At 52.3% G+C, this 13097-nt stretch overlaps 1 protein-coding gene across 2 annotated transcripts in view; it reads right to left on the bottom strand.

Moving 5' to 3' along the window:
• Window positions 1-13097, bottom strand: part of TWIST2 (twist family bHLH transcription factor 2) — a 50294-nt gene that overhangs the window by 24783 nt on the left and 12414 nt on the right. Inside the window, exon 2 of one of the 2 annotated variants that reach the window (XR_006383809.1) lies at window positions 9025-9198. The exons of the other annotated variant lie outside the window; for it this stretch is intronic. The gene's annotated coding sequence lies outside the window, so the exon portion shown is untranslated. The remainder of the gene's footprint in view (window positions 1-9024; window positions 9199-13097) is intronic. 2 annotated transcript variants of the gene reach the window in all.

Below are 13097 nucleotides of genomic sequence, written 5' to 3'. Positions count from 1 at the left end.
TTTCGACAGTGGATGTGTCAAGTTGCATAACTGAGGTAAAGATTAGGAATAATTTCTCTGGGGACTCATCCTGCCAGAGTGTGTCAAACCCCTGGGAAAGTACCTTAAATTGCTCCATCCATCAGTCAAACCTCCATGTCACGGGCCTTATTCTTTTGAAACGTTACAGAATTTTAACTGGTGTAAGGTGGTAGGTATCTCATTGTGGTTTTGATTTGTATTTCCCTGATGGCAAGTGATGTTGAACATTTTTTCATGTGTCCATTGGCCATTTGGATGTCTTCTTTGGAGAAGTGTCTGTTCATGTCTTCTGCCCATTTCTTGATTGGATTATTTGCTTTTTGGGGTGTTGAGCTTGAGAAAGTACAAAGGAGGGCATGTGAAGTGATGGGCACTGGGTGTTATATGCAACTAATGAATCATTGAACACTACATCTGAAACCAATGATGTACTATACAGAGGCTAACTGGACATAACAAAAAAAAAGAAATATTACAGAATTCATAATTCTTACACTTTACCTAAAATTTTATCTAAGTTCCTAATGAGATGGGTCTGCCTCCTTATTTTTTCTCCTTTTTGTTTTTTGTGTTGGATGAGTTTAGGTGTCGCTGTTTGACAAATGTCCTGAGAGGTGTTCCTCTTCTGAGCTTGTTTCTGTGCACTGGGGACTGTCCCCAAAGGATGGTTTTCCCAGTCCCCAGGTGGAGCTGACACACCAGGGGTCCCCCATTACAGGCTGAATGATCCTGGACAGAAGAAGGGAGTCAACCAGACAGAGCACCTTTTGGGCTGACACCACTTAGAGAGGTTGTTCATAGAACATTCGACAGTCTTCTCTCCCTAGGCTTTGCTCTTCCCGATGTCGAAATTCTTAGGACTAAAGGAAAGTGATGAGCCACTGAGGGCCCTCCATCTCCTTCCCTCCGGAGGGCCTGGCGGCTGCTGCCTGTCCCTGAAAACCCTGGTCACCCTCACACACTCACCCACGGGGCAGGGGCAAGGCCAGTCAGGACCTCAGGCTCCCAGCCGGTTAGCTGGTGAGGACTTGAGCCCTCCCCTGCAGGCCTCAGGGGCCCCCACCCTCCAGCCCTGCCGGATCGGGGAGTCCCATGAGAAACAGTTTTTGTCTTTTATTTATTTTTTCTCGATTGCATCAGGATCTTCTGAAGTAAACTTTCTCTTGAGCCTAAGCTTCACTATTCCAGAGGTCTTTGTCAAGGATCTGTGAGGTAGCCTTCCCATCTGTTTATTTATGGTTTGGGTGCTTGGGGACAGGGGAAAAATGCACAAAACCCATGACCCCCAGCAGCTCGGCCGGCATCATGGGAATCTGTCTGCCCTGACTGATAGCATTCCTGTGACCCCTGTCGGGGAGCTGAGGCTCACAGCATTTTCTTGGCCCCCATCTAGTCCTAAATGTCCAGCTCAGTGAAAGCCAAACTGTGTTGCAAGGTGACGTGAACTCTATGGTTTCCTCCGGCACAACAAATGCCAGCCCCATGAAAAATAAAGCATCGGGGAGGAACCCTTTGTTATGATGCTTAGCTGCTGTCCCATACGTTTCATCTGCTCTTCTTTCATCTTTTGACAAAATTCAGTTCCCTCCATGGGAGAAGCTTCTGGAAGAACGGCAAGGAGGCTGTCCCCGTGGGTCGCACTAAAGTGGCCTTCTCATCCTTGGCAGGGACCTGTAGCCGGGCCTTCCCTCTCATCTGCCATGAGGGCTCTTTGAACGGCCAAGCGTCCGCCATGTCCCCCTCTACAATCTGTCCACTGTGGCCTGAGACAGACGGCCTCCAGATGTCCCCTCTCCCTGGCCAGGGTTTGCTCACTTAGGTCAAAGCCTTCGAGAGGTGGTAAAGCCAGCAAGTGTAGTCCATATTCTCTGCCTTGTTTCCTGCATCTTCTGGCAGGAGGGAAAGGAAAATCCGTCTGGGCTATGTCTGCTGAGTGGTCCTTCCAAATCCTCCAACCAGCTTCTTGCTTGATTGACTTGATTTATTTTTTTTCCTTCATGCATTCTACACCAAGTCACTGACAGCCCAGTGGACTGCAGGTGCCCATGGTGGGGGAGGGACTCCAGCATGATGCAGAGAGGAGAGAGAGACACCAGAACCCAGAACCCCCCTTGTGTAACCCTACTTGCGTCGGGGAGGCTCGGGAGCCAGGAGGAGCCTCAGGCAGGCATCTCTTCTACCTGAATCACAGCCAGCACCCCCGGAGTGCTCACCTCCATCTTTGGGGAGAGAAGCCTCTGCTCCAGAAGAAGAGGAAAGGGCCAAAATCTATGTCTTTAGAGAATAACCTGCTGGCAGCCGGAGGTGGGCGGGGCCAGGTGGGCATAGCACAGAGCCCGACAGGGAGTGAGTCTGCGGGCTGCTGTCCGTGCAGGACACGAATTAACCCCAAACCTAAGTGACATCTCAGAGCAGCCCTGGAGCTTTGCAGTGTCTCATCTGCCCTAAATCCTTACACTTTCCCATTCTTTTGTGAAAGAAAGGTATTAAACAGCGACATTGAACATTTGAAGCCTGCGTGTGTGATTAAGATAAACCCAGCAGGCAAGTCGAGGTTCTTAAGCAAATTTGGTTTCCATATTCCGGACTTAGTCACCCACTAAGCCTCTAGGCAGTTGTGTTCTCGAAGCTGTTGTTCCCCGTGACAGACGGTGGCCGCCAATCCTGAGCTGCCAACATTGGTCTGCGATTCCCAGGGACCTCATCACTTGGGATGATGGCTCCCCTCACCCATCAGCATCCTTGAGCCGTGGCTCTGCCTGTGTCATGCCCAGAGTCTCTCAGAGAGTTTGCTAGGATCTCCAAGACACGGAGATTGTCTCAGCAAGAGGTAGAACTACAAGTGAATTTTTTTTTTTTCTTGAGGAAATATTGGTCAGTCAGTGTAGAGCGAGACACCAACACTGTTTTAAGTCAATGCACACCAGAGTCCCATTCTGAGGACAGGCTAGGGGACAGGGACAGTAGAGGGAGAGATGAATCACAGGCTTCCAGCTTCTCTTGAGCAAGACCTGAACAAACACATTTTATTATTTTGTTTTTGGAGCTGAGATGTTCCAGAACATTCCTTACAGGCTCACTTATCAAGTCTTTCCAGACAATGTGACATTTGGTCAAGTTTTGCTTCCGTCCTCCCCTGGCAGGGTGGTTTATCAAGACCCTGAGTTGTGTTCAGGAATGTGCATGTATGGACATCCAAGTGTCTTTAGAGCTCCTGTCTCCCCCACTCCCTCCAGACGCCCTGCCCACCCCAATCCCATGCACACCCTTGCAGGGCAGGACCCTCACTGCTTTCGGTTCTGCTCGAGAGAAGCTGTAAGCGACAGCCACAACCCCAGTTCCCCACCATGCTCTCCTCTTAACGTTCCTTCATAGCACCTGTGTCTGATGTCCACTCCCTGCCAGGATGAGCTCCGTGGCCCTGGGCCCATCCTTCCCCTCACCCAGTCCCAGAACAAATACTTGTTGAATGACTGAGCAAATCCACCAGAGTGCCATGCCTAGTTCCACCCCATGGTGTCCAGGGGACAATCCATCCCTTCCTTATTCTCAAACCACCAATAACCAACACTGACAGGTGGGATCATAACTAGTTGCTTACCTACCTGTGTCCCTGGCTGGAAGGCAATTCTTCCGTAGGACAAACCAAATCAACCTCACCTTCATGTCTCCAGCACCAAGCAGGAAGACTACAAACAGCCAGTGCTCAATAAATGTGTGTACTACATACAGAAAATGCTCAGAAAGAATACATCCATCCCATCATACCAGCTATTGTAAACTACTCTGCTGAGTATATGCTTCTGGCGGTGTGTCCATGACCTTCGGATTTTCCACCTGCAAAAGGGGGAAACACCGGTCATCTGCCCACCGAGAGCCCAGGTGCCTAAGGCTCAATGGGCATCTTCCGGGGCTGACGTGGCCACATCCCTGGTAAGGCCCGCCTCTCCCCCAGGCAGGTGTTATTTCCTAATTCACATTTCCTAGAGCATCTGGAAGCTTTGTTTGCATGACCTTGAAGACACATCTCTAATCAAATTAATAGACATGTAATTCAACTCTTAGAAAAGAGAGACCATCACTCTTCCCTCCCCATACTGGCCAAAACGTTACTAAGTTGAAATACAAACAAACAAAAAGCCACACGGGGGCTCTGATTTCTGTAAGAGTTTGGATTCAATCTTCCCTTTGAAATTGGAGAGTATCCCTTCCACTTGGGAGATGCTGGAAGCCCTGACATACCCAGGGCTGATCTCCTGAGACCACTCCTCTGACCAGTCAACCCCCCCCCAAACCAAGTTGGCCAGCTGGTTCAGGGAGTGGGGCCAGAGCAGACCTGCCGTGGGACTGCCCTGCCCAAGAGTTGTTCCTCTTCCAGTTACTATGGAAGCAACACCTCCTCAGAGTTTTGTTTTAATTGTAATAAAAAACACATGTGCGGGGCTTTCTTTGCGATCACTAGGAAACAGAAGCAACCTAGGTGCCCAGCAATAAATGAAGAAAGAAACACAGTGGAATACTATTTGGCCCTAAAAAGAATGACATCCTGCCATTAGTCAGGATGCGGATGGGGTGAAGTCAGTCCAAAGGTACAAACGTCCCATGACAAGACACATGGGTCCTGGGGGCCAGGGGCGGGTACTGCACACAGCATGGCGCCTACAGCTAATAACACGGCAAATTTGACAGTTGCGAAGAGAGAAGATCCTAAAAATTTTCATCACAAGAAGAAAAAGGCTTTGTAACTATTGCAGTGACTGATGTTAGCTAGATCCACTGTGGCAACCATTTCACAACAAACGCAAATATCAAATCTGTGTTGTCTGCCTAAAACCGATACAGTGTTCTATGTTGAGGATATCGCAACAAAAAAGAACAAAAACTTAAATCTGAAAGTTGTCAAAGTCAAAGGAGATGAAGTATTTAAGGTACCTGGACTGAAAATCAATGTATCTTCCTACCTTAAAAAAAAATGTAAATGATATGGCTATGAACACAGGAGTGCAGATCTTTCCAGAAGGACCCTGCCCTCAGTTCTCCTGGGGACATACCCTGAAGGAGGATCGCTGGGTCCTAAGGTAAGTGCATATTTAACTTCTTGCAGAAAGAACTTGCTTCCATGACACCTGTACCATCTCACGCCCCCAGCGATGGGGTGCGAGGGGTCCCTTTCTCTGCGTCCTCGACCGCCCTCACCTCTCCCTTCTGCGGCACTGGCTGTTCCGATGGGCGTGACGTGAGGGCTCACTGTAGTTTTTATGTGCATTTGTCCTATGAGGAGTAATGCAGAGCGTCTCTTCATGACCTTATTCGCCATTCGTTATCATCTTTGCAGAAATGTCTACGCCACGCTTTGCCTTTTTTAAAAATCCGATCATCTGGGTTTTGCTGCTGTTGTTGTTAAACTGCAGACATTCTTCACATGTTCTGGATATTAATGCCTTCTCAGATATGGGATGGGCAAATGTGTTCTAGCACTCCATAGGTGGCCTTATTCACCCTGCTCAATAAGTCTGATAGAGTCCCATTTATCTACTTTCGCTTCTGCTGCCTGCCCTCTGAAGATTTTCCCAAGAAGCCCAGATTGCTCTTTCCGAAAGGATGAAGTTCCATCTCCATGATGGTAAACAAGCCACAGCCATAGCCTGTGCCAGGCCTTCTTGTGAAATCGTTTCTTGAAAAGTGCTTCTCACCACACTTGACGTGATTCCCCAGCAAACAAACCCACGTCGCTCGCTTTCAAGTGAGCTTTGTACGCACTGATCTCATTCCACGGAGTCCTCCCTGGCCATGCCCTTTGCAGGAAACAGCTGGAACGATCATATGTTTGCACCCCACTCTCCCCTCTGACGTGATCTGACAACTCGTCCATCACTTCTTGTTGCTCGGCATTCCCCCGGTCACTGGTATCGGTCCCTGCAGCTGCTGCTCCCAGCCAGCAGGACCCCTGTGCAAACATCTAGCCATGACCCTCACATCTGTTCCTTCCTTACCCTCCACATCTCCAGACCAACCTGAAACCTGCAGACATCAGAGCCCCCTGAGAGTACAGGACAGGAAACCATTCTCTCTTCATGATTGTAGAACCCTGAAGACGGAAAAAGGCACCATCATGGGGTCGGAGGGCATAAATTCAATCCCAATCCTGGCCATCAGCTAGCATGTGAATGGGGCCTGATGGCTCATGACCCCTCCGAGACCCACACCCAGGTCTAGAAAATGCAGTGAATGACCCCCACCCCAGTTGCTGGACCATCCTGGGGGTAGGCACAAGGCCTAACATGCAGGGCTTCCTCAATTCTCGCTGAGCCTTTAGGACATGTCCCATTCACACGGTGCTGATGGCCACACTGAGCCCAGTCACTGCATCCACGTGAGTGGGCCACACTGGACAGTGTGGGGGCCCTGGTCCCAGAGAGTCCCAGCTCAGACCGTGGTGATTTGATGGTCACAGCCAAGGCTGCTCAGCAGCCGACCCCCAAAACAGACTTTCTCTCATGCGGACCCCCTGAGTGACATAACAGTGTGGCAGAGTGACACAGTGGGGGCTGGGGCCTGGGCCAGCCATGCCCCTCCATGCTGCATACCTTCGACAGCCTCCTCACCCCTCCTCTGAGCCAAAGCGCACAGCCATGGGTTACCTAGGTCTTGCACAGCTGCAGAATCACCAGAAGCACCACGGGCACCAGAATGAGGGAGCAGATCTGGGCAGATGGTCAGTTCAAGGCTTGGGGCCCACCAGCTTCAGCCCCAATGCAGAAAAGGCCTCGGGGCCCTACAGAGCTTCGTCTAAAACAGCTGTCCCAGGGGACCTCCAGGAGCCTGGAGGGGGTCCAGTCCTCTGGGACCCACGGTCTGGTGCACCCAGGGGCTAGATCCCCAGTGGCTGGAGTTCAGGTGGGAGGGACCCAGCCTCTGCCTTCCCCAGATCGCAGTGCTCCTTGGAGCTCCCATAGCTTCTTCCCTCCACTCAACCCCCCCACCCCCACTGTTCACGGCTGGCCCCTGCTGATGGGACAGCCTCCCTCGGGCGTCCTTCCCCCACGCACTACCCCCCAGATATGCATGCCTCCACCTTCTGCTTCCCCGCTGGTCCTCCTTCCTCCATCACCCAGCCGTGGGGGTGCCCCTAGAGCCCTCGCCCCCACCGGCCTCCCAGCCCACCCATCAGCTTCATTTGATGAGGGTGGTATCTCATCTCTGCGTCTGGTCTTCAGGCACGGCATCTGTGACACGGGAGGCACCCACAGCCGGCAGGCCAGGGGACAGTGCTCTCTGCTGTTGTACTGACAGGCACCCGGCCACGACTATCCCACCAGGGCCCATGCACTCCAGGAACTAGGCTGGGTTCTTACCGTCCCCCCAGTCCCAAAGCCACTGCATAGAGCCTGGTGAGAATGGGTACTTCCTGGGAAGAGTGTGTGTGTGTGTGTGTGTGTGTGTGTGTGTTCTGAGGGCAGAGGAGAGAACATCGGTATGGTATTTCACTCCCCAAGTCACAGACCCCCACCCCAGCTCCATAGGCACCCCCTCTCCTGATATTTCCACCACTAGGATGAGCTGTAGTGGTTTTCTCTCTCTCTCTCTCTCTCTCTCTCTCTCTCCCCTTCTGCAACAGCAGTTTAGGGGACGTGGCCCGTCCAGTATCAGAGCCCCATCCTGCAAACAGCCACTGGTTCACAGGATGGAAAAGGCCCTTACACGACAAGGCTGGCCGTTCTCAGTGGCAAACTCAGACCCCCACGTTGCCAGGCATGTTCTCTTCCAAAGGCAGCTGGAGAATTATCCATCACAAATACTCTCCCCTGTCACGGGGAAAATGTGGTTTCGTATCACGGACGCAGCGTCACCGGCACCACCCAGCCTTTTTGCATCGTGTGAACACATGCCCTGCACTGACCTGGTGTGTGGCCGTGGACCCGACCAGGAATACTCACGGCCAAGATGACCAGGACGTGGTCCCTCAGCCACTCCCCTCTGACAGGTGGACAGAGGGCCTGGGGTCAGTCACAACTGACCACAACGGGACCACTGCTGCTCCTGCTGGGGCGTCCCGGGCCCTGGGTTCATGTGATGCATGGCAGGCCCCCGAGGAGGGGCTGCTGGGCTGGGGTGGTGGCAGGAGTGGAGGTGCAGGTCTGTGGGCAGACGGAGGGCTGCGCAGAACCCATCTGGAGGCGCTCAGAGGGGCAGCTCAAGCACCAGAGTGAGCAGGGCCCACAGCCCCACCAGGACAGTACCACAGAGAGGTCGGTGGTGCCCACAAGTCCATCAACATTGACCTCATTAGACCATACTGGTGACCTGGAAAGTTCCCTGGCCGACCATGTGCAGAATGGCCTGAAGTGCAGTGAGACACCACACAGTAGCTACCAGAGGAGCCAAACCCGGGAGGCTGACAACACCCACCGCGGGGGTAGGGGAGACAGGGGCCACAGGACCTGGTGGGGACGCATATGGGGCGGCCCCCCCCGAAAGTCAGCGGGACATGTCTTACAAAACTAAGCCTGCTCTTCAAAGTACATGCCAGCCCCTGCATGCTTGGCTATTTACCCAAAGGAGCTGGAAACTGAGAGCCACACCAAACCTGCACACAGATGCTGACAGCAGCTTTATGCGTAATTGCCAGCACCTGGAAGCAACCCAGATGTCCCCTGGTAGGTGGATGGACAGACTGCGGTTTGCAGGCATGGCCATGTCCCTCAGCCCCAGAACAAAATGAGCTACTGAGCCCAGAAGGCCAGGGAGGAACTTCAAATGTGTATTATTAGAAGCCAATCAGAAAAACCTACATATTGTATGATTCCAACTGTAGGACCTGCCGGAAAAGGCAAAACTACAGAGATAGTAAGAACATTACTGGTCGCCAGGGGTCGATGGGAATGGGGGGGTCGGGGGAAGGGGATGAACAGGTAGGGCCCCGGAGGATTCTCATACTCCGTATGACACCACAGTAAAGAACACATGACCTTGTACATTTGTGCAAACCTGCATAGTGCGCACCTCTGGTTTTGGGGTGATGAGGCCGTGTCTGGGTAGGTTCATCAACTGTGACAGATGCACCCTCTGGTGGAGGACGCTGACGACAAGGGAGGCTGTGCACGTGCGGAGGTGGGGGGGTACACAGGAAATCATTCTACTTTTCCTCAATTTTGCTGTGACCAAGATTACACTGCTCTGAAAAAAATCATCATAATAAAAAAATACAATAAGTTAAATAAACTAAAAAAATTTTTTTAAGATTGTCATTTATTTATGACAGAGAAAAATAGCGAGAGAGGGAACACAAGCATGGGAGAGCTGGAGCGGGGAGCCTGATGTGGGGCTTGGTCAGGACCGGAGCCACAGGCAGACGATTAACCAACTGAGCCACCGAGGCGCTCCACATAAACTGAAATTTTTAAAAGAATGACCTGGAGGGAAGATACTACAGAGGGTCAGGGAGAAGGGCCCACCTGTCCCATGCTGGGTGCTGCACTGAGGGATGGGAAATGTTCTATTATTGGAAATCACGGGATCCCACATCCGCGTTGTACAGACAGTGGGGAGGGCTCCCTGCTGACCAAGAGCACTAGCCATGCTTATTTATTCCCACCACCTCCTCTGGGTTGGAGGGAATGTGTTTCTTCTATCACAGTAGGAAAATAAGCTCCAAACCAGCAAACTCTAAATGCTGCGCAACCTGAGGTTCACCTTATTCCCTGGACCCTGTCAATTCAAAGGCTTACTCTGTGGGCATTAAGAGCCAAGAGATGCCCAGGAGGGGAGAGGTGCAATCTGCCCATTTCTGGACCCAGGGGCCCCTGTGTCCAGGCGGAACGGTGCTCAGCCTGCCTCGCTGAATCCTTACACCAAACGCACAGGTGTGCGGGGCTGGGGGGGAAGCCAGGGCAGCCTTGGCCTGGCAGTGCACTGGGTGGCCGTCCATAAGCAAGGGCCAAGGGCGTAGGAAATGGCACATGTGCTCAGCTGGGATCCAGGCCCAGGCCTCCCCCTCTCTCTCCAAGGACTGCCCTGTGGCATTCGAGGCCACTATCTTGTCAGAACCAGAGTCGTCCCGTGGAACAGCACATTCCAGGAACAGAAGCTGGGCTGTATTTGAGGCAGAAGGGAAATCTCACTTTAGACTGTTGGCTAAAGGCATAGACTGCCCCGCTTCAATTGCTGGCTCTGCCCACTGCTGGCTGGATACCCTCCGCTGAGCCACCGGGTCCCCTCAGTTTTCCCATCTGGGGAATGGGAATGAGTGCCAAGTTCACTGGACTGTCTCCAGCATTGAAATGACTGGGCCGGCCATGTGCTGTGGTCCATTGTGAACAAGACTCGCCAGAGCCCCATGGGTTAGCCCTCAGCATCTTTGCTCTCGGGTGACGTCTCCCCTCATCTCGCCCAGTTTAGAGCAGGAGAAGAAGAGACTCCTCACACTGCTCCATGGCCAGGTCTGGTCGGGGAGACCCCCGAGGCCCTGCTGAATCCTGGTGTCACCCCAGCTGCACCCCGAGGGCCCTCCACAGCCCCCAGCCGCCCCCGCCATGGATCCCGAGGCTAGACCCCAGCCTATGCCTTACACTCTGGACCTCTCAGAGGGTCCCAAAGGAAGGGATACCCCAAGGACCACCTTCCTTAATGCACAGGAGCTCAGAGAAGGACAACCGCTCACAGGTGTGTCCCCAACAGGCGTTTCTGAGGGGGGGGAGGGCAATGTGGGCCCCAGGGCAGGGTGGACCCTGGCCCAGCATCTCTGCAGAACATCCAAGGCTGGCCCTCGCCTCCCCATGCCCCCTCCAGGCCCCCGCTGTGCCCCGTGGGCACCAGCTTCTCTGCTGTCTCTCCCTGGTCTTGGTCCCCAGTGCCTGAGCCTACGCTCCCCTCTGCCCAGGCCCGCCTGCAGGAGCTGGGAGCCACCTTCTGCCCTGCACTCCTGGCCTCCCATTCAGGCCTTCCTGCTGTTTATTTGCACAGCCAGAAGACAAAAAGCCATCCCTGTGAGTCACCCGCTCTGCTCCAGTCAGGCTCTGATTCACGCGGGAGGCCCGTGGCGGGGACTCACCCGGCCGTTAGTCTCTTGGTTTCTTAATGTCTTGACAGCAAAAGGTATCTGTGGTTTCAGACTCAGGATTAAAGCCCAGGAGGCTTCTCGGTGTGGACGGCCACAACGCAGACCAGGCACGACCTAGAGCACGCGTGCCCCAGTCTCTCCCTCCCGAAACCCTGGGCCACTCCGCCCGGCCGCGATGGAAACTTACAAGTATTTCAGTCATCTTTCTGAAAAGGATTTGGTCATCTGGCAAGTGTGGTCCCAGAATTTGCCAGAAGTATGCATCAAATGCAGCCCAGGGGTGAAAGAAGGCAGGCCTGGTGCAAATTAGATTAGGGCTGAGAATTTGAAAGGAAATGTGAGACTGGGAGCCTGGGGCTTTGCCTGGGGATGGGGGCTACTCTGGGCTCCCAGGAAGGTGCAGGTGGGATGCAGGCTTCAGAGAAGGCTGGAAAGCACTGGGGGCCGGGGCTCTGGGGAAGCTGGCCTGCAAGGATGGGGGAGACTCCCCTGGCATGCCCATGTTCCCCTCCAGGCCTGAGCGCTCGGGGGCTGGTCATCACACAAGGCCGGGAGCTAGCATGAGTGATTTTATTTTCTCATTCCAATAATCAGTGAATTCCAATGCCTCCAGAAGGTGAGGAGGGGTCCCTTCCTCCTCCTCCTCCTCCTCCTCCTCTCAGTTTGGGTTAGGAGAATAATTACTGAGATTTTTCTCCACTTACTTGCACCAATCTGGAGTTCTTTCTGATTTTTTTTTAAAGATTTTATTTATTTATTTGACAGACAGAGATTACAAGTAGGCAGAGAAGTAGGCAGAGAGAGAGGAAGGGAAGCAGGCCCCTTGCTGAGCAGAAAGCCCAATGTGGGACTCAATCCCAGGACCCCGAGATCATGACCTGAGCTGAAGGCAGCGGCTTAACCCACGGAGTCACCCAGGCGCCCCTGGAGTACTTTCTGATTAAGAACACTTATCCCCACATGCACAGAGAAGAGTTCACAAACTAAAGACAAGCAAAGATGCTGAAAGGACCCAGAGGGTGGGAGCCCACTAGGGGATAAGGACGAGCTAATTGCTAATTGCTGGCATTGCAGGAAGGTGGTACACAGCCCTGCTGCCCCAAGCTGCCACCTACCAGGGACCCAGAGTGGGCCGTGTTGATAACATTCTGGAAAAACAGATCAAATTAATCTGAGGCACAGCATTAAAATAATGATCACGGTTTCTCTATCTTTACGAAGCGCAGTTTTCTCCCAGCTGCCGAAGGAAGACGCGGCATTTGCAGAACACTTGGAAAAGAAAGGCAAACAATACGAATACAAAGAAGGAAAGGCAGATTTTTGACTCACATGTTTGTCTCAGGGTGTTCACTCCTGGGACTAATGCACCCACGTCAGCGTACACGCTTGGAATTTTCAGCCCCAGGTCTTGTGATCTGTGCCGTTGTGGGGCCATTTCCGAGTTATCAGATGTGTGTTTGCAACACGAAATCTGCTGACTGTATAGTGTTCCAGCACATGCACAAGCCCCAGCTCACTCTCAACCAACCTCCAGAGACATTGGAAGCCTCTCGCTAATATTAGCAAAGCTGATAGGAATCTCCCTGTTGCTAGGCAACCCCACCATTATTCACTCCGGACAGTGACTAAAAGCTCACTTGCTTGCTCAAATGGGATTTCCCATTCTTAAAATCTTTCCTTATCTATCCTCAAAATCTCTTCACCAAGGTTTTATAATTGATCTTCTCATGTCAGAGACAAGGTGGCCCGGTTCCTCACGGTTTCCTCGATACTGAGGGTTATCATTATCTTTTTTCTGAATTAATAGAAAAAAAATAGTATCCTCCTGCTTATTTTTAATGTCTTGGGTTATTGTGGAAGTAGAACACTTTTCCTCTGTTCATTGGACAACCAAAGTTCTTCTGTAAATTCATATTTTCACCCTTACTTTCTACTGGGTGGTTATTTGTTTTCCTTTGGACTTTTAAGGGTTTTTTGTCTAGTAGGAATAGTGATTCACAGTAGAGTACACTGTAAA

The sequence above is a fragment of the Neovison vison genome, chromosome 3 (assembly GCF_020171115.1).
Source record: "Neovison vison isolate M4711 chromosome 3, ASM_NN_V1, whole genome shotgun sequence".
Taxonomy (NCBI): Eukaryota; Metazoa; Chordata; class Mammalia; order Carnivora; family Mustelidae; genus Neogale; species Neogale vison.
Note: the sequence above shows the minus strand (reverse complement) of the source record. Positions and strands in the feature narration are given on the sequence as shown.